This window comes from Miscanthus floridulus, chromosome 2 (genome assembly GCF_019320115.1).
Source record: "Miscanthus floridulus cultivar M001 chromosome 2, ASM1932011v1, whole genome shotgun sequence".
NCBI classification, from domain to species: domain Eukaryota; kingdom Viridiplantae; phylum Streptophyta; class Magnoliopsida; order Poales; family Poaceae; genus Miscanthus; species Miscanthus floridulus.
The window spans coordinates 101134987-101143880 of record NC_089581.1 but is presented as its reverse complement, the minus strand read 5'-3'; positions in this window follow the sequence as shown (position 1 = coordinate 101143880).

Below are 8894 nucleotides of genomic sequence, written 5' to 3'. Positions count from 1 at the left end.
TACCAGGTGTTGGCACAGTATGGCCCAGTTGCTTATAGTCTCCAACTCCTCGATATTTTATCTGTGGTACACAATGTGTTTCATGTGTCACAATTGAAGAAATGTTTGCGGGTTCCTAAAGAAACTTTGGAAATTGAAGGGCTTCCTCTCCAGCCCAATTTGACTTATATTGAGCACCCTGTCAAAATCCTAGATGAGAAAGAAAGAGTGACAAGGAATAGTGTGGTAAAGTTCTACAAGGTGCAGTGGCAAAACCATTCAGAGGATGAAGCCACATGGGAACAAGAGAGCTACATATTGAAGCATTACCCCCACCATCTCTCGGGTTCTGATAGTTAGTTGTTGCGTTAAAATGTATTTCCTATCTCCTTCTCACACTAGGCACATGAAATCTCAGGTCGAGATTTTATTTTAGGGGGGTAGAATTGTAATACCTCGGTGTTACACTATACAATTTTTGCTAAAACACTGCATGAGCATTATACTTGTGTGTACTTGTATGTAATATAGGGTATAAAGCAATATACGGAACTTGAAATGTTCATTTGAAACACAAAACGCATGTTACATTTCATGTCGCGTTTTGTTACTTAGGGTTCTAAATGAATTTTTATTGAACGAAAATGCTATGGAACGCATATACGAAACCTTGGTAAAGTTGTAGCATGAGCTTCGTAGGTGACGATGAAATACATGCGGTCAAGAATGGGATTCACTAGCTAGTGTATCGAATGGCATGGAAATCAAATTCGACGCGAACCCGATCATGTTTTGGTTGAAATTCCTAAGTCGAGAAACGGATCGACGAAGCAAAGTTCGGCAATTTTTGTAGGATGATCGGATTAGGTAGTGGCATGGTTTTAGGGTTTCCTCTTGTAGCCTGATATACTGGCTAGAGCGTAAAATAGGTGGTGTAGTTACTAGATCATCGAGTTGGTTTTTGTAGCAACTTTAAAATGCATGCAAGGCATGTTCCCGGTCGGTTTTGGTGTCTGGGCGCGGTCACCGTGACCCGGCCAGTGTCACCACTCACCCAGGCGCACCCACATGCACCGCCATGCCAGCCACACTGCCGCTGCCATGCCTGGCACGCTACCTGCTTGCACATGCGCACATTAGGCCTAGGAAGCCTGGCTGCCCTGCCTCATCCATCGTGTCCGCTTGAGCCTACGGCTCGCCATCGTGCCACACTGCACCCCAGTCATGCTGCATGCCATCTGTCACTGCCATGTGGCTAGTACTCCCATTGACCCTCTGGCTGCACACACGTGGGCTTGCCCCACCTGCCGTCGACTTCGTGTCTGCATGTGGTGCCACGCCACGTTTTCCCATCGTGTTGCTTGGAATGTCGTCGTGCCGGCCGGCCAAGCCATGCTAAGGCCTAACCATAGCGCTGGCCCCAGATGGTAAATGCGCATGTCCGGAGGTTGGTTTGGGGTCCCATAGTCGTGCCAGACTTGCCACCGCTGCTACTGTACGACACCCGTCTCCAATTTAAGTGTTCGCCCATCGCCGACCGCCATAGGTCCAAACGACGTCACCCAAAGAAATTGGCCTTGCATGGTCCACCATTTTCCAATTAACTGAGCACCAAACTAGCTCTGGTAGTAGCTTGCGAGTGGAATTGACCCAATGAGCTTTCGTTCGCCAGTGAGGTATTGCGGGGTGTTTTCCCCGTGGCGGTCTGCCATGGCCGCTGAGGCGGGTGCTCAGCCAATGCATCACTCATTGCTTTGTTGTATCAATTGATTAGTGCTTTTATGTCCCCTTGACTTAGTTGCCTCGGCCATCTAGCAGTTTCATCGGTGGAGCAGCTGGTCACCAGGAACGCCATCGCCGTGCTTGCCGTGAACCAGAACACTCCCGTGCACTTGGTCAACTACCCTGCCATGTCTCCCAACTTCATCTAGCCTATCCTTCACATCGCTGGTGAGGCCCTCCTGCTCCTTGGGTTGTTGGTTGGACTGATTAGGGCTAGGGGCTCGCCGGAGCACATGGCCGCCTCCGGCGGACGTGGTGTAGATGCCATTCCGTGGCCAGTGAGTTGGAGTGTAGTAGCGTTTCAAATAAGGTTCCTATATTATTGCTTGTAGTCCATAGATGGAAAAATGTAGTAGTAGAGGCACGGGGCTAGGTTATTTCGATGGCGCCGATGTCTCCGTATCCAGACCCCACCACGGCGCATGGCTGCGCCTTCGTGCTTCACCAATGGCGTCATTTCATACATTGATCTATTGCGCTTTGCGTGTTGAGTGCCATGGTGGTGCTGGTTGGTGTCGGGGAGGCCCGTGCTCGCTGGCGTTTGGCTAGAGAGGCGTGGCTTCTATTAGTTCTGGCCAGGGACTTCGTAGAAGATGAATTCAAGTAGAAGCAGGGTGGTAGATGCAAACTCTTTAACTCGGCGAAATAGTGCTCGAGTGAGTTTCGCGAATAGAATAGAGAACGGGGGCTCTTTCGCTAAAGAGCTAGCCAAGCTCGAGCTCCACCATGGGCCACGTAGCATGGTCTGCATTTGCGCGTCACTGCGTGGACCACGCGCAGGCAATCCGATATGGCTTGTTTCGTGTCTAGCACCGTAGTAAGAACTGGAAGATGGAAGGTGCTAAAATGGAACTGATTGCTCAACTCTTGCTTGAAAGTAGAACATGTGCTTACATAGAATGGCTAGATAACAAACTAATATGGCTATTAATAATGACAACAATAAGGACTCACTCTTAGTATTGTGTTCTGCAAAAAGGAAACCAATAAACGATAAAGCCCATCATATCCTTTGGAGTCAGGAAATTATTCCCACTAGTCGGATAAGTCTTGTGAGTACATTGTGTACTCAGGGTTTATTTATCCCTGTTGTAGGTAGCATTTGAGGAGTACCTTTGTGTGGAGGATTCATCTAGTGGGCATAGATGGATCCTTGTTCTTTAATTGCTAGATGTTTATTATAAATTTCTGCTGCTTAATATTCTGCACTCTGACATTTGGCAATGTAATAATGAATTTCTAAGAACTCTGGATGTATGAAATGGATTAAGTATTGTAACTCATTCTCATTATTGGATCCTTGGAAAAAATGTGGATCTTTCAAGTTCTCCCTTGGGGTGTGTCCGACGGATACCGCCCGCTTTAGCTTGCTTTCAGGGTGCTTAGTGTCTGGTGGAAGACGAGTGGCTCCATAAGTGTGCTATTTTAGGTGGTTCTGCCACAGTTACGGAAGAGTGCTACCAAACAGGCCCTAGTTTACTCTTCAAATGAACTACAAACAATATAGGTGTCAAATGATCACTTTGAAAGTTCATGTACCTCAATGAGAATATGAGGAAGAAAAAGATCAAATATGCACCATGCATTTCACTCTTTTTGCTCTAACGTATTTGTAAAATTTTTGATATATTTATTTATTTATAGGTGTTAATGTATCTTTAGCAAACTTGATAAAAGCAAGAAATTTTTTACTTATAATAAAACTAGTAAAAGTATCTTTCATGTTAGAATATATTTTCCTATATCCTAAAAAAACTATAAACTCTATATTTAAACTAAGTCATTTTTCTTAAGGTCAATTAATTTTATAGAAACAAATATCAACTCTTCTTGCTAGTGCTACAAGAAGAGTTAGTGGTAACAAGAATAAGAGCACAAATAGATTCATCAAAAATATCACAAGTTATCCTACCCTTCTTATTTCAATAGGCCCATTCTTTTGTGCAAGAAGAAAAGAGTGGGCCTCCTTCAATTTCTCATGAGTTTCAATAAATGTCTCATGAGTAACCAAGTGCTCCTCAAGGGATTGATCAAGAGCCTTGTACCTCTTGCACAATTCCTTGAACTCCTCCCTCTTCTTGTTCATGAGGGAATAGGTCCCTTGTAATAGCTTGATGAGTTCCTCCTTGGAGGGCTCCGCACCCTCACTATCACTACCAGTGGTGGAGGGAAGGGGGCCAAGGAGGGCTAGGCACCTCCAACATTTCTATGTCCCCATAATACACCACTTAATTTGCTACTTAATGTTAATTAGCTAGCTAATGATGATATTTGTACTCAATTTTTTTCTCTAATAGCATTTTACATAATTAAAAATTGCTCTTTTATTATTTTCTCCACCTCCTTTGTTCCTTTTATTTTATTATTAGATTACCAAACATCTAGTTTGTCCTCACATTATGCTATCTAATTAGCTTTGTTAAATGTAATTAGTGCTTTCTTGTTTGCTCTCCCTCTAAATTAAACTCTAATAGCATTTATATTATTTAGGATTAGTCTTCCTATTATCTTTCTTATCTTCTTTGTTCTTATTGTGAAGTGCAAAGTGAAATTTTTATTTGGATAAAATAGAAATATTATATTTTTAGATAAATGTTTGCTTAATAAGAATCTCTGGGCTTGTAAAAATTTCTGGCTCTGGCACTGTATATGCCACACTCTTCTTCTTCTTCACATCTTCCTTGTTCACCACCATCCTTTCCTCATGGTATGTCTTGTGTGACCGCATCACCAAGTACTTGCGTAAGGGTGACACCCTTCAATCCGACTCTCACAATAATGGTGACAAATGTATCTGTTGGGTAAGAAATTACCCAAGCATCAAAGTTTGAACACAAGACAAAGTTGTATTCATTTCATGATTGTACTGTACATGTCAGAGGGGGTATTTATAGGGCTCCAGTCTTTGTATTTTACATAAAATGACTATTTTACCCCCAACTCGAATGTTTACAACCCTTTTCAACTACAAGGACGAAGTGGTCATTTTCTCCTTCTAAGCCTTCATTCCTCAATTTTTAGTCACCGGTCTTCTTGACATCATTGTTTTGGACTTAGTCGATTTTTCCTTTGACCTTTAGAATGTCAAGCGAAGTCGAATTCTTGCCTTTGTCTAGCCTTGTTTTACTTCTCTTTGACATCATTGGTCGGCGAAGTTGATTTTCTGACAGCGAAGCCAAACTTTTGTCTTCGCTTTGATCTTGAACTTTGCTTTTATTTCAGCAAAGTCGATCCTTTTCTTACAAAGTCAAAATGTTGTATTCGCTTTCCTCTTCCTGCAAACAAATATTGTTATGGAAATTTAAAGATTTGACTCCAAAGTTTGGGGCTATGTTTTTGTGACGAAGTTAAATTCCCAACAGCAGCCCCTCGCGGACGAAGGCCTACTCCAAAGGTCTGAATTCCGTGAAGTTTGAATTTAAAATGAAGACCAAAAACGCCATCCCGAACTTTAGAGTTGGCCATTTTATAGCCGTTAGACCATGAACAGTTTCTTTTTTGAACTGTAACGGTCGAGTTTGACCGACGGAATTTGAACTGTTGAGTTTGACTCGAAGCCGCCTATATATACTACGCCCTCCCCCCTATTCTTTTCACTTTATCGAAGACGGGGAGGTGCTGCTGCATTTTCTTTTGAAGCGAAGCCAAAAATTTTGGCGAAGTTAAACTTTTCTACAAAGTTTAGTTTTTCTTGGAAGTTTGGAGTTGTTTTAAAGTAAGTTCTTTTTTATTTTTTTGTTTTTCTTTGTATTTATTTCCTCTCTTTTTTCAGATATATTTTGTTTTTCTAGATGTCTGAACAAGAGAAGATTGCTTGTGAAAGTTCTCCAGTTGAATCCAACCATTCTAGATGTGAAGAAGATTTATCGGATGTCTCCGCATCTGAGTCAGAATTAGTTGGAGATGATACAGAGTCATTATTTTTTGGAAAAACTCTGATGGATGAGGCTGAATTGCAATGGATGGTTACTAACAGAATGTTGGAAAAGGCCTCTGTTCGTTTGCCTCAGGGTGGGACAACTCCTAAGCTGGAGCCTCATGAGTGTGTTGTTTTTCAGGATCAATTTACTGCTGGTCTTCGCATACCCTGTCAAGATTTTATTGAAGAAATTTTTAAGGCGTATAATATTGAGATGCATCATTTGACTCCGAATGGGATAGCAAAGATTGCACTCTTTGTTTGGGCAATGAAATCTCAAAGAGCAAACTTGGATATTGGAGCGTTTTGTAATCTTCATGAGATGCATACTCAGTTTAGAAACAAGATGGTGGATGGTAAAACTATTATCAAATACTTTGGTTGTTGTAGTTTTAAGCCTTCTCGTGGTGCCAAGAAGATTTCACCGACTTCAAAGAATAAGTGGGTTGAAAATTGGTATCGATATTAGTTTTACCTTTCAGTTCCACTTGTTGAAGAAAAAGATGATTTTGGGAAAGTTGTAAAGCGACATCCTTTAGCTGCGAAGATGAGTAAGAATATTTTTGAATGTAAACCTAATTTTCAACTTCAAAGAATTCTAGAACTTGCGAAAAGGTTTATAACTTGGCTGCCAGTATGCAAAGTGCTCGTGATTTTTGTGAAGAATATATTGCATCTCGAATTTAGCCTCTAGAAAAGGGTTGGGGTTTTGTTCATTTTTTTGAGAAGGTTGTGAAGGGAAAGACATATTTGTTTCCGAACAATGAAACTTTCTATCCAAAAAAGTATTCTAGAGAAAGATTTGATGGATAGAATTCTAGGAAAGGATTACGAGCGTCTTAATAGGATTTTTGACATTGCGTGTGGTAGAACCGCCTAATCTAATGCCCAACAGGAGTGCTTGTCTTCCATTAGACACTAAGCACTCAAGGGAGAACACTAAATTACTCGGTTCCGTCGGACACACCCCAAGGAAGAACCCGAAAATCCACATTTTTGCCATCAGGATCACAAATGAGAGAATAAAGCTTACATCATTCGTAACCATTTCTTACATCACTTTTAATACAACATCAAAGTATAATATTCATTGATATGACAGCGGAATGAAATCATATTATCAGAGTTATAAATAATTTACTTGAACAGCGGAATAGAAACATGTGAATAGAGTTACAACGGAAATAAATATCTAAACATGACATGAGGAAGTATTGACATATATACTACGACAACAGATTATTAAACTTCCATTTATAAAAGCATTTGGTGAGAGTTATAAATAAAAACTACGATCACAGAGTAAAGGAAATCCTCTCTGAGCCCACTAGGAGGAATCCACATATAAGAGTCAGCTTTAGCATCCACCTGTCACCTGCAACAGGGGGAATAAAACCCTGAGTACTCAATTATACTCAGCAAGACTTACCCGATAGGAGAAAAGAAAAGACTCTAAGGATATGCAAGGCTATCTGGCTTGTGGGTTCATTGCATTTGCAGGAAGCATTACTAAGCATGCGTCCTTATATTCGATTTTTATTAAAAGCCGCATTGGTTCATTAACTAACCATTCTATGTAAGCACCTGTGCTACTTTCAAGCAGGTGGTAGGCAATCAGATTTCCTCTTTCCATCTTCCATCTTTCATCTTCAGTTCTTACTACGATGCTAAACCGTAGACAAGCCATACCAGATAGCCCGGCGATTCGCGAATCAATGCCCCTAGCTGGGTACCCCGAAAACACACGCCCCGCTTGTACCCTAGGCACAAGCAGGACCAACCCATCACTCTCCTATCCCGGGTGTCCAGGTCCCTATCCAAACTGGGACTCCAAGCTCCCGCCCCTAAGTCCCGGACTCAGTGCGGTGCAAGGACCTCCTCCACCAAAACAAAACCCTAACAGTCGGTCCAGAAAGAGCCAGATCTGCGATAAGAGAGCAACAAGTCTTCCAAGCGCCCATACACAAGTATGTGCTCGGGATAATAAGTCTGTGACCTGCCTAGAGTCATATACAACGATCGGTCCTTAATCGACCAGACAGGGAAAAATGGTGTAACCAAGCTATGACTCGCCTCTGCGGTGACACAACTTCTTACACCCACCAATACCCAAACCACATCCCTACCTGGTCACCATTTTCCTTTCCACCATTTTCATATTTTCCGAGTGATGGTAATCCAATAATATATTTTCTATCTCTCGTGAGTGACAGGCAATCACTCGACTTCTACCGGAGTCCTGTAGCATAGCATTCTACACGATCCTGTCATACTAGTAAGACTCATAGGATAAAGATATATATGCAAGTGGTTTCATTCAACTCCTTGAAACTTAATGCACACATATAATTTAAACTGCAGAAAAGTAGGGGTTATGCACCGGGGCTTGCCTGGGTAAGATATATTAAAAGTTAGTAGCTGCATCTTCAGATCATCCACAATCATCTGAATAAAAAGCTCATTGCATCATCTTCGGATTCCCAATCATCCTTCGATCGGTCCGTTGATCCATTATCGTACCTATATGATATGCATGCGATGCAATGCAAAGATGTAATTAATCAACTGAAATCGTGACTCGTATAATTACGCTTTATGCCTCTTGAGTTAACGGGCTAGTTCTAACAACGACCGTACTTAGGCTACATATACACATTGTCCGATAAGGCGTTATTTCCCAACAATTATTTTAGTTATATAAACCAACGGTGTTTCTTTATTCGCAATAGGACATTATTAGTTATCTAGCAACTAATTATTCTAGAGCTACAAAAATTACGGTGAGCAGCTAATATTGCTAGGAACCTACTATAGAAATTTCAGACCCAACACTATTACCATTTTACCATAGAAATTCCCACAAGTTCTCCTTTTAACAATATTAATTATCTCTAATTAATTATATAGCTTCCTAAGAATATCATCCAACTATGTGAACAAATTATATTAGCAGGTAGAGCAGGATTTTAGGAACTCAACAAAACTGGTTTCATAATTTTTGGACAACTACGCAAATGTATTTTGATTTTACACTTTTATTCCCAAACTAAATTAGCTACTTGTTTTTAGAAAATCAAAGGAACCAGCAGGCACCAACGGCCCAGAGGAGACCGGCTGTACCAGGCCAGCCCAGCTGGCGAGCGCAATCGGCGGCCCAGGCGCACAGACCTCTGGTCAGCCCAGCAGCGACGAGCAGGCCCAAGGCGGATGGCGT